Raw genomic sequence first — 9,561 nt, 5'->3', positions numbered from 1 at the left:
GGGGATTCCTTCCTCCCTTCCTTTCTCTCTCTTCTTTTTGTCTTTCTCTCCTTTAGTATTCTTTCTTTCATTCTTTCTCCCTCCCTCCCTCCCTCCCTCCTTCACTCCCTCCTTGCCTTTATTCATTCTCTCTCTCTCTCTCTCTCTCTCTCTCTTTTATTTTGAAGTGCTGGAGACTGAACCCAAGTTGTGCATGCCTGACAAACACTGCAGCACTGAGTGACACTATATCCCCAGCCTCCAAATACAAATTTTTTTTCTTTATTTATTAGTTTATTATTGCTGCACTGGGGTCCATTGTGACATTTACAAAAGTTCTTACAATATATCACAGTTGAATTCACCCCTCCACCATTCTCCTTTATCCCCGTCTCCATTCCTGGAACAGTTTCAGCAGGTCTCATTTTCATTCATGAGTGCATAATATTCCACCATATTCACCCTCCCACACCCTTTCCTTATATCCTCCTCCTCCCACTGGTGCCAACCTCCAGACAGGACCTGTTTTACCTTCCTGTCCTTTGTTACTGAAAAAGAAAAAACATTTTGTTTGTTTAAGATAACTACACAGGGAGTTTCCTTGTGACATTTCCATGGATATATGTGTTATAACCCAAATTGCTTCATCCCCTCTATTTTTCTCCTTTCTGCCTTAGTCCCTTTCTTCTGGTGATTTCAACAGGTTTAAAATCTTATATTCATTCTTGAATAGAAAGGACATCAGCCACATTCACCTTCCTGACTTCCTTCTTTCACCTCCCTCTCCTGTTAGTGACCCCCCCCCTTAGCATGACCCGTTTTTCATTCTTGTCCTTCATTGTTTAGGTGTCTGTCCATTGTCCAGTGGGATTTTTAAACACTGGCAGATATCATGAGTCTCATAAGATCCCAGGGAAAATAATACAAAGATAAATAAATTACAAAAACAAGATGAGTTACAGTTCTGATATATGTCTACTACTTTTTCTTCCTACTTTTTTGGCTGTGTGCTCTCTGTGCACCCTTTAAAGACAAAGATGTTGAAACACCAATGACAAGATCAGAGGTCACTGGGCACTGGTGCTCATGCCTGTAATCCCAGCTACACAGGAGGCAGAGATCAGGAGGATCTCAGTTTGCAATCAGCCTGGGCAAATGGTTCGCAAGACCCTATCTCAAAAAAAAAAAAAATCACAAAAAAAGGGATGGTGGAATGGCTCAAGGTGTAGGCCCTGAATTCAAACCCCAGTGCCACCAGAAAAATAAATAAATGTGCACAGTTACTTGGAGCTGAGGGATAAGAAGGAAGGTGTAATGGAGGTGAAGCTGGAACAGAAAGAGGCTACAATGTCTGGCAGTGCTCAGTTTCGCGGTGTGTGACCCTGGGGACACTACCAAGTCCTGTACCCACCAGGGACCTGAAGCTAGGCTTGCTCAGAACATGGAGAACTGACCAAGCACTGACCACGCTGCAGTCAGGTCCCTGGAACTGGAGTCCATGCTGGAGCCCGGTGCTGCCTGGCAGGTGAAGGTTGGTCCTGTGCCTTCAGTTGACAAGGGAGGAGAGGGGACGAGTGAGGGGTGGGAGGCAGAAGGAGTTAATGTGCAGAAGGCCCCAGGCCGTGCACGAGTGGGAGAAAAGGTGCAGTGACCAGTGACAATGGCCAGTGACAATGTCTCTGGCTTCTCTTCCACCAGAGTGACCACGCCAGCCAAGCAATTTTGCCATAAATGATTAACTTCCAGAAGAACCAGTCACTCAACTCTCCAGCTGAACAAACACTGCGCCTCTGACTCACAGTAGCCTGAGGCAGGGCTCCAGCCACACTGAACATGAAATTCCTGTCATTTTATGTCACAAGAGCCTTAGGGACACTTGGGTAATGGCACCTCTGTATCTTGAGGAGAAGAGTTGCCCAGCCTGGGTCGTGGTGTCAGTCAATGGTTGATGGAATTATGGCTTCTGATGGCAAAGGGTGATTCTGCTGCAGGTTGAAAACATGACCTGGGGGTTCTGAAAGGTGAGTTGGATTTCTGAAAAGAAGTCTAGTTTCTGAGACCCAGCGAAGAAACTGAGTGAAGGTAGCAGAATGTCACCAGGAGCCATCAAGGGCCGCCATTTGCAATTTTCAAGTGACTTTATACTTCTAAGTCCTCCGCCATCAGAGACGATTCCAGAGAGCGCTGAATGCAAATGTGCACACCCCAAAACCCCCGCTTCTTCCTTCCTCTGGGTCCCTTTCCATCTCAGGCAAGTCTCCCTGACCCCGGGGCACTCTTTTTCATTCAGGTAACCTTCAACAAAGAAAATGCAAATTAGGATGGAGGAAATTAATTAGAAACAAAAGTCAGAATTCTTTTTCCATGCGCTCCTTAAACACCGCCATCCCCCCAAATTGCAGTGATGGGGGTGCTCTCAAATTAAAACGGAATCCCACACTGCTTCCTTTGCCGCAACCTTGCTGCACTGAAATTGATGATCTGGTTGGTCCAGCGTCCATAAAAAGGCTTTTTCTCCTGTAAAGTTGACGGTCAGAAATCCATTTGGAAGTCTGTGCTTGACCTGGGTTGTTAAAAAAAAAAAAAAAAGCCCCAAAGGATCACTGATGGGGGGGGTCGATCTCTTTAGAAAAGGCGTCACGGCTAGAGTTTGATGGTGTTCCTTCTGGGGAGAGGTTTTTTTTTTTTTTGTCTTTTCTTTTTTGGTGCTGGGATCGAACCCAGGGCCTCACGCATGCTAGGCAAGCGCTGTACCACCGAGCTACATCCCAGCCCAATGGTGTTCCTTCTGGTAAGAGGTAAGGGAATTATCATAGTTTTGCTTTAGACAGTACCAAGATGGAAACAGCAGAAGTCTGTTTTTGAGACCCTCATTTTATCCTAAGTTTTCAAAGATGGAAAAAGAAATAAGAGAAATAATCACTTTAAACCAAATGTATTCTTGTGTTTAGTGCCTTCACTGTATAGGCAACGCATTCTTTAAAAATATTTTTGTGCCAGGGGTCAGTGGCTCACGCCTGTAATCCCAGCTACTCAAGAAGCAGAGATCGGGAGGATCGTGGTTCAAAGCCAGCCAAGCAAATAGTCGGTGAGACCCTGTCTCACAAAAATCAATCACAAAAGAAAAAAAAACAAAACAAAAAAGGGTCGGTGGAGTGGATCAAAGGGTAGGCCCTGAGTTCAAATCCCAGTACTGCAAAAACTTAAAAGTAAATAAAATAAAATTAAAGTAGCTTTGTAAAGTTTAAAAGGAAAGGGTGTTTGTCACAGAATACTTAGAAAAGAAAGAAAACCAGAAGAAAAGGAATCGCTAATGTATCCTCAAGCCAGATATTTATTTTTGCTGTTCTTATTTTTACAAACAAGTGCAAACACACAGGAGCATTCAGATTTATGTGCTGGTTTTCAATCTTCTGATTACACAAACAATACCTGCTTCTTACAGCTTATTTGAATATGATAGAAAATTACACACCTAAGATGCTATTAATCTAGATGTGACTTCTTAAATATGTTGGTGTAATTCTTTACATTTTTCCTTTTTTGTAAGCTGAACAAGTAAGCATGTTTGCATTCTTGTGTGAGAGACTTTGGAAATGTCTTTTTTTTTTGGTGGTGGTGGTGTCGGGGTTTGAACTCAGGGCTTTGCGCTTGCTGGGGAGGAGCTCAGCCATCCCTCCAGGCTTATTTGGGGAAAGATTTTGACACAGAAGAATAAAGAGTAAGCCAAGAATTGCACCTGTTCCCTCCCCCTCAATGCTGGGCCACTCTCACTCCGTCTTGGTGGGCGATGATGCTCTTTTAGCTTTTGCAAAGACTGCTGCAGTGAATGTCTGTGCATTAATTCACGTGTACACGCAAGTATTCCTTTCTCCTTTTTGTGGTGTTGGGATCGAACTCAGGGCCTCGTGCTTGTTAGGCCCTCTGTGCTTCCTCGTGTTCCTCCTGGAGAATCCCTGGGTCGAAAGAATTTAATTGGGATAATTTACCCTTCAGATTACTTGCAATCTCCATTCTCTCCACAAATGACAAACTCTACCTGTAAGTTGGACTCCCAGAATTAGACTTCTTTTCATCCATTTGCCCTAACAGCTCGATTCCAGCTTAACTTTGAAACTCTCCCATGACACAGTTTCTGGCCACCTGCAAGTCCCAGGTAAGACGTCTTCTGGGCTTCTGACCGTCCCTTGGAACAGCTGCCAGGTCTCCCTGACCACATAGAACCATGACGCACAGTGATTCAGCCCCTACTTCCTGATAGCTAAAGGACGACTGGATGTCAAGTGACTTTTGCACACGGTTAAAAGTGACAAAAGCCATCGGGCATTCAGTCTTCCCTCAGATATAAAGAAATAGAGACTGAGTCAGTGTTTGCAATGGCTCCACGTGGATCAGGGAGCCCGTATCTGTCTACACTGCTTTTTTATTTTTTTTTTAAATTCCAGTTCATGTAATAAATGACTTCCCTTTGGGAGCACAAGGGATGATTTTAAGATTTTCACATCCTTACAACCGAGAAGTGGTAACAGCCCAAACCGACTCACATTTCCTCTTTGTTTCCCGTAGATTCAAGCTGGGCTCAGAAGAGTTAAGGAACTTGCTCAAAATCCCAGGACTGGCCAGCGACACAAGCAAAGCCACCTAGAGCTGAATCCTCCATCTGACAGCCATGGTGTCTCCCTGGTCCAGAAACTTGTCCTACCTTCTGCAAATATCCTGTCAGTGCTACCATCCAGAGGGCACTGCACTGTGTGGACGTCACCATCTGTCATCTGCTCCACCTAAGTCCTGTACAGTTCAGCACCACCTCCCCCCTTCTTTCCCCCACCCCTGTATTTCTCCACCTCACCCCTTCTTCTCTGCACCCCACACAATTGCCACCATGAGATCCAGAGGCGTGAAAATGCCCATCTGTTTTCAAACTCTGAAAGTGCAGAAGTCAAAGCACTTCATTTTGGGGTCCTGGAACTTGCGATGTGGGAAACACAAGGTCAGTGTTCCAAGGAAGGTAGGAGAAGCAGGGAGCTGCATGAACTCCAGGGTGTTGAAAGGGGCTATGTGGCTGATTGAGCAGAAGGGAAATGTCCCGGATATGTGTCCTGGGTATGTGTCTGACCCCCTGGACACACGACATCGCGGGCAACTCCAGCTTCCTGTGGTCCGAGGATGGAGGAGACCAAAGTTCCCATTCCAGCCAACAGCTGGCTGCATAGACGCGGTTTTCTAATGGCCTCCCGACTCCGATTTTTAAGGTTCTTACAATGTCTCTTTCATCACAATTTTCCCTTTATTGTCACAGAAGTCAGCCACAGCGGGAGGGTTTGCACCGTGGGAATTTCCAAAGAATGCAAATAAGCTTTCTGGAGGGGCGGTTATTGCTGTGCCCGTTTTCAACGGTTCCTGTTAGGTGGGATGGCTACCAAATTTCAGAACACTCATCCCCCGGAAAAGAACCAAATCCCAATCCTACCCCAGCCCTGGCAATGGAGTTTGGTGCCCTGAGGAGCTGGCCATGACGCTCTGAAAAGTACCTGCTCCTGTCATAGCAGAAGGCACTACGTGTTTGGATTCTGCAAGGATCTGAGGCCTCCGAAGACCCAACGACTTACATCACAAAGATTTATACGTCTTCCAAAAGAAGTTATTCCAGCTCTCGCTCCATAGGATTTACCCATGACAGGACGAGATGAAAATCGCCATGCACAGAGAGATCAGATGCCGGAAATCTTTTAAACTCTACCAGCAAGCCAGATCCCTCTCTGCTGGATAGGCGTCTGGGATTTACTTTTGCGTTAGCGCACGCATTTACACTCGGAGACCAGAGATCCTGGGGAAAGGTTAAAAAGGAAAAAGACAAGAGGAAGGACTGGTGCTTTCTCTTGATCACTGATGCAACTCCAACAGGAGAGATGCTATACAATGCCAGGAATTTCCTAAAAGAAGGTCACCAGAATCCCACAAAAGCACACAGACATCAAAAGAGGTGTACACACCTCCATATTCACGTCAGTGCGCTTGCACCGTGAGGCTTTCCTAAGGACTCCACAACCCCACAAAGAGTCCACTTGTGGGCTCCCACCTACATGCATGTCACTCTACCAGCTAAGTGCTTGCTTCTCACCGCTTGCATTTGCAGGTAGGGAAAGTCGGGTAAATTAAGAATCTCACCTTGTCACTCAAAGTGTGGTCCATGGGCCAAGAGCCTCAAACATTTCCCCCAGAGCTCGCTCATCAGAAAAGCAGAGCCTCGGCCCCCCGTCGGACCTCCAGGACTCCACAGCAGACGTGGGCATCTGTGTGTGAGAAGCACTGGGTTAAAACTGCTGGAGGACCCTTGAATTGGCATCTCTTCTCACCTCACTTTTTTTGGGGGGGATATGGAGAGGGATTCACTAAGACATTCTTGAAATTCATCTGCAGGATCCCAGCCACAGTTTGGAAAGAACACAAGAGTTTAATCTTCAGGCTGGAGGCTCAAAACCAGTACAGAACCTGCCTAGCAAGAGCGAAGCCCCGAGTTCAAACCCCAGTAAGCCTCCCCCCAAAATAATAAATACATAAAGAAGCGAATCCTCTACCTTCTGTGGTTGGAACCCTACCAACTACCAAAAAGCAAACGGCCCATCAGCACAGAGCGTGGCTGCATTTCCTTACAAACATAAGTCATGCTCACCACAGGAAGTCAGAACGAGGGGAGAGATAATTAAATCACTTGCAGGTCCACACTGAGTAGGAATCAATGCTTTGGTACACTTTTTATTGAAGCAAAGCATTTTCCAGAACATGCAATAAAAAAAGGCAAAACAACGGTGCACAGAGGCCCCCAGTGAGCCTCTGTTTCAGTGCTACTTACGGTGTTGACTTTTGCCCGGACCAATTCCTGCACCACTTATTCCTTCCCCCACTTTTTTATTTGCCAGTGTTCCCTATTATTTTTTTAAAGTTTCAACTGAGTCACTTATTTATTAATGGTGAGGTTTCCTTAATCCTAATCATTTCTTAAAGTACTCTGACCGCACCCTCTGCTCCCCCACCTCACCCAGCCCTGGGGTCCTGATTTTCGTGACCACCTGGGCAGCAGTGATCCCCTTTTATCAAGCTTCCAAACCAAGAGCTGACAGGTAGGCGACCGTCTCTGGTTACTTTAATGCAGTTAGACATCAGTACACACGTGGGGCTCGAGCCACTCCACCCCTGTCTGCAAAGCTTTACCTCCCCCCAAAACCAGCAGGAGGCAAGTGACTTTCCTACGTTTCAAAACTTCTTGCCATGGATGAAAACAGTGCCTATTCTGCAAGTGTTTGTTGATGTTATCCGACCCTCTGGGGGAATTGAAAAGCCACTTAAACCTCTAGGAAAAAGTCTGCTTCTCTTTGTGTCTATTTTTGTCCCTGAAATTGTAAAGGTCCAGCGTCCTACATTTCCCTGAAGAAACAGTCTCCTTTTCCAGCTGACTCACTTTTAATCTTCCCAGAACAGTTGGTCCTGGGTAAACCATGCAGGGGGTGTTGAAAGTGTCAGGGCCGTGTGTCCTCTGCTGCCTGACAGAACAGAACGGGGTCCTCAAGGCCTGGAAGTGTCAGCTTCTTCGTCTATGAAATTATGAGAACAATGGCACTGTTTCATGAACTTGGTAGGATGGTTAAAAAGTACACCCAAGGACTCCACGCCCCTCCGTCATGGCTGATGGTCACGGTCCAGTTTATGTCCACGGTATGCTCATCCTGGACTCCAGCTAGCTTAAGTCCATGGCAAAGAAAGAAGTTCCTCCTCCCTCCAAAGCTAGTGCTGTTTCATTCCTCCCTCCCTTCCTTCCTCCCTTCCTCCCTTCCTTCCTCCCTTCCTTTCTTCTTTCCCTCCCTCCATTCCTTCTTTCCTGCCTCCCTCTCTTCCTCCCATTCCTCCCTCCCTTCCTTCCTTCCTCCTTCCCATTCCTCCCTCTCTCCCTCCTTCTTTTCCACCTTCCTTTTCTCCCTCCCTCTCTTCATTCTCTCTCTTCTTCTTTCTCCCTCCTTCTATCCTCTCTTCCTTCCTTCTTCCTTGCTTCTCTCCTTCCCTCTCTTCCTCCCTTCCTTCATTCCTTCTCTCTCCCTTCCTCCTTCCTTCCTTTTCTTCTCACTCTCCTTCCTTTCTCCCTCCTTCCTTCTTCTCTTCCTTCTTCCCTATCTTCTTTCCTTCTTCCCTGTCTTCCTCCTTCCTTCCCTCTTTTCTCCCTCCCTCTCTTCCTTCCTTCTTCTTCCTTCCCATCCCTTCCTTCCTCCATCCCATCCCTTCCTCCTTCCTTCTTCCTTTCCTTCCTTCCGTCCCTCCTCTTCCCTTCCTCCTCCCTTCCTTCCTCCTTCCTCCCTTCCTTCTTTCCTCCTTCCTTCCTCCCTCTCTGAACCTTGCACTGTGGCTCAGCAATCTTTTCTCTTAGATCACCATTCTTTCCCCGTGAGCTCTGTCCCTTTCTTCTCATTGTAGACAGGCTCAGCTCTCCCCTGCCCTGTACAAACAAACCCTCCTCAAACACTACCTTTCCGCCATCGATTGCTGCATAATAACCCACTTCAAGACTCAGCGGCTTAAAACAGCCTTCAGATTCCTTGTCTGTCTTGGTTTCTGTCGTTAAGCTGTGGGTTTGGGCTCTCACAAGGCTGCAGTCATAGTTTTTCTGGGGCTGTGGTGTCTGAACAGTGCATGGGCAGTTGGCTCCCTTCGAGGTGGGATCACCCACATAACTGAAGGACTGGTGCTGACAAGTGCGTCCCCCGCTGTGTGGACATCACCACGGCACAGCCAGTATGGTGGCTGACGTCCCCAGAGTGAGCCATCCAAGAAACCCATTCAGAAGCTATGGTGTCTGTATGAACTGGCTGTGGCAACCACACTCTGTCACCTCCTCTGAGTTCTACAAGTCACACACCAGCCCTGCTTTAACACGGAAGGGGACCACTGAACGACACAAACCTGAAAAGGAGTGGTCATCCATGGGGGGCCATCTGAGAGGCTGGCTCTGTCTACTAGACTTCGCTCTCATTTTTAGATGGTGTTAGAAAATCTGCTTACCACTGCCACCATTCCTGGTCTGCTGTCTCAGGCAGAGCTCCTACAGGAGCAATGGAGGTTGACTCCAAGTACTCAGAAGAGGAATTTATTGAAAAGATACTGTCGGGAGGGCTGGATAACCAGGTTACTGAAGCCAGTCTTCCAGGAAGAATCCCACAGCAGGCCCCAGAACTGGCCTAAGAGAAAACAATTTCCATTGCTGTGCTTCTGTCACCACCAACCCACTGAGCAACCTACATCACCGTTGTCACACCCACCTCACAGCCTAGGACCACAATCTCACAACCACCGATCCTCAGAAAACTTCAGCTGCCACCTACTCAACAAAAATTATAAAGGATTGCGCTAGGTGCCTTTCCCGAGTTGCTCATTTCCGAACAGATGGTTGATACGGGTGAGTCTGATGCATGGTACCCTTGCATCCCACCTGAAAAAAAGATGCTAGCAATTTCCTCCCATTTTCTGAGGTTCTGCTTTGATGAGGCAAGAAACAAGAAGCTGGAAATATCTCCAACATAATAAGGGCCTTCAAAC

The 9,561-nt window shown here is 47.0% G+C and overlaps 1 long non-coding RNA gene across 1 annotated transcript; it reads right to left on the bottom strand.

The window, feature by feature from the left end:
* Positions 1-219: 219 nt before the first annotated feature.
* LOC141415727 (uncharacterized) lies at positions 220-7,562 on the bottom strand. The gene is made up of 3 exons (XR_012440666.1): positions 7,439-7,562; positions 6,148-6,272; positions 220-2,274 (listed from the first exon to the last, which is right to left on the bottom strand). It is a non-coding gene; the product is annotated as an uncharacterized lncRNA (long non-coding RNA).
* Positions 7,563-9,561: the final 1,999 nt, after the last annotated feature.

This window comes from Castor canadensis, chromosome 13 (genome assembly GCF_047511655.1).
Source record: "Castor canadensis chromosome 13, mCasCan1.hap1v2, whole genome shotgun sequence".
Taxonomy (NCBI): domain Eukaryota; kingdom Metazoa; phylum Chordata; class Mammalia; order Rodentia; family Castoridae; genus Castor; species Castor canadensis.
This window is presented reverse-complemented; position numbering and strand designations above follow the sequence as displayed.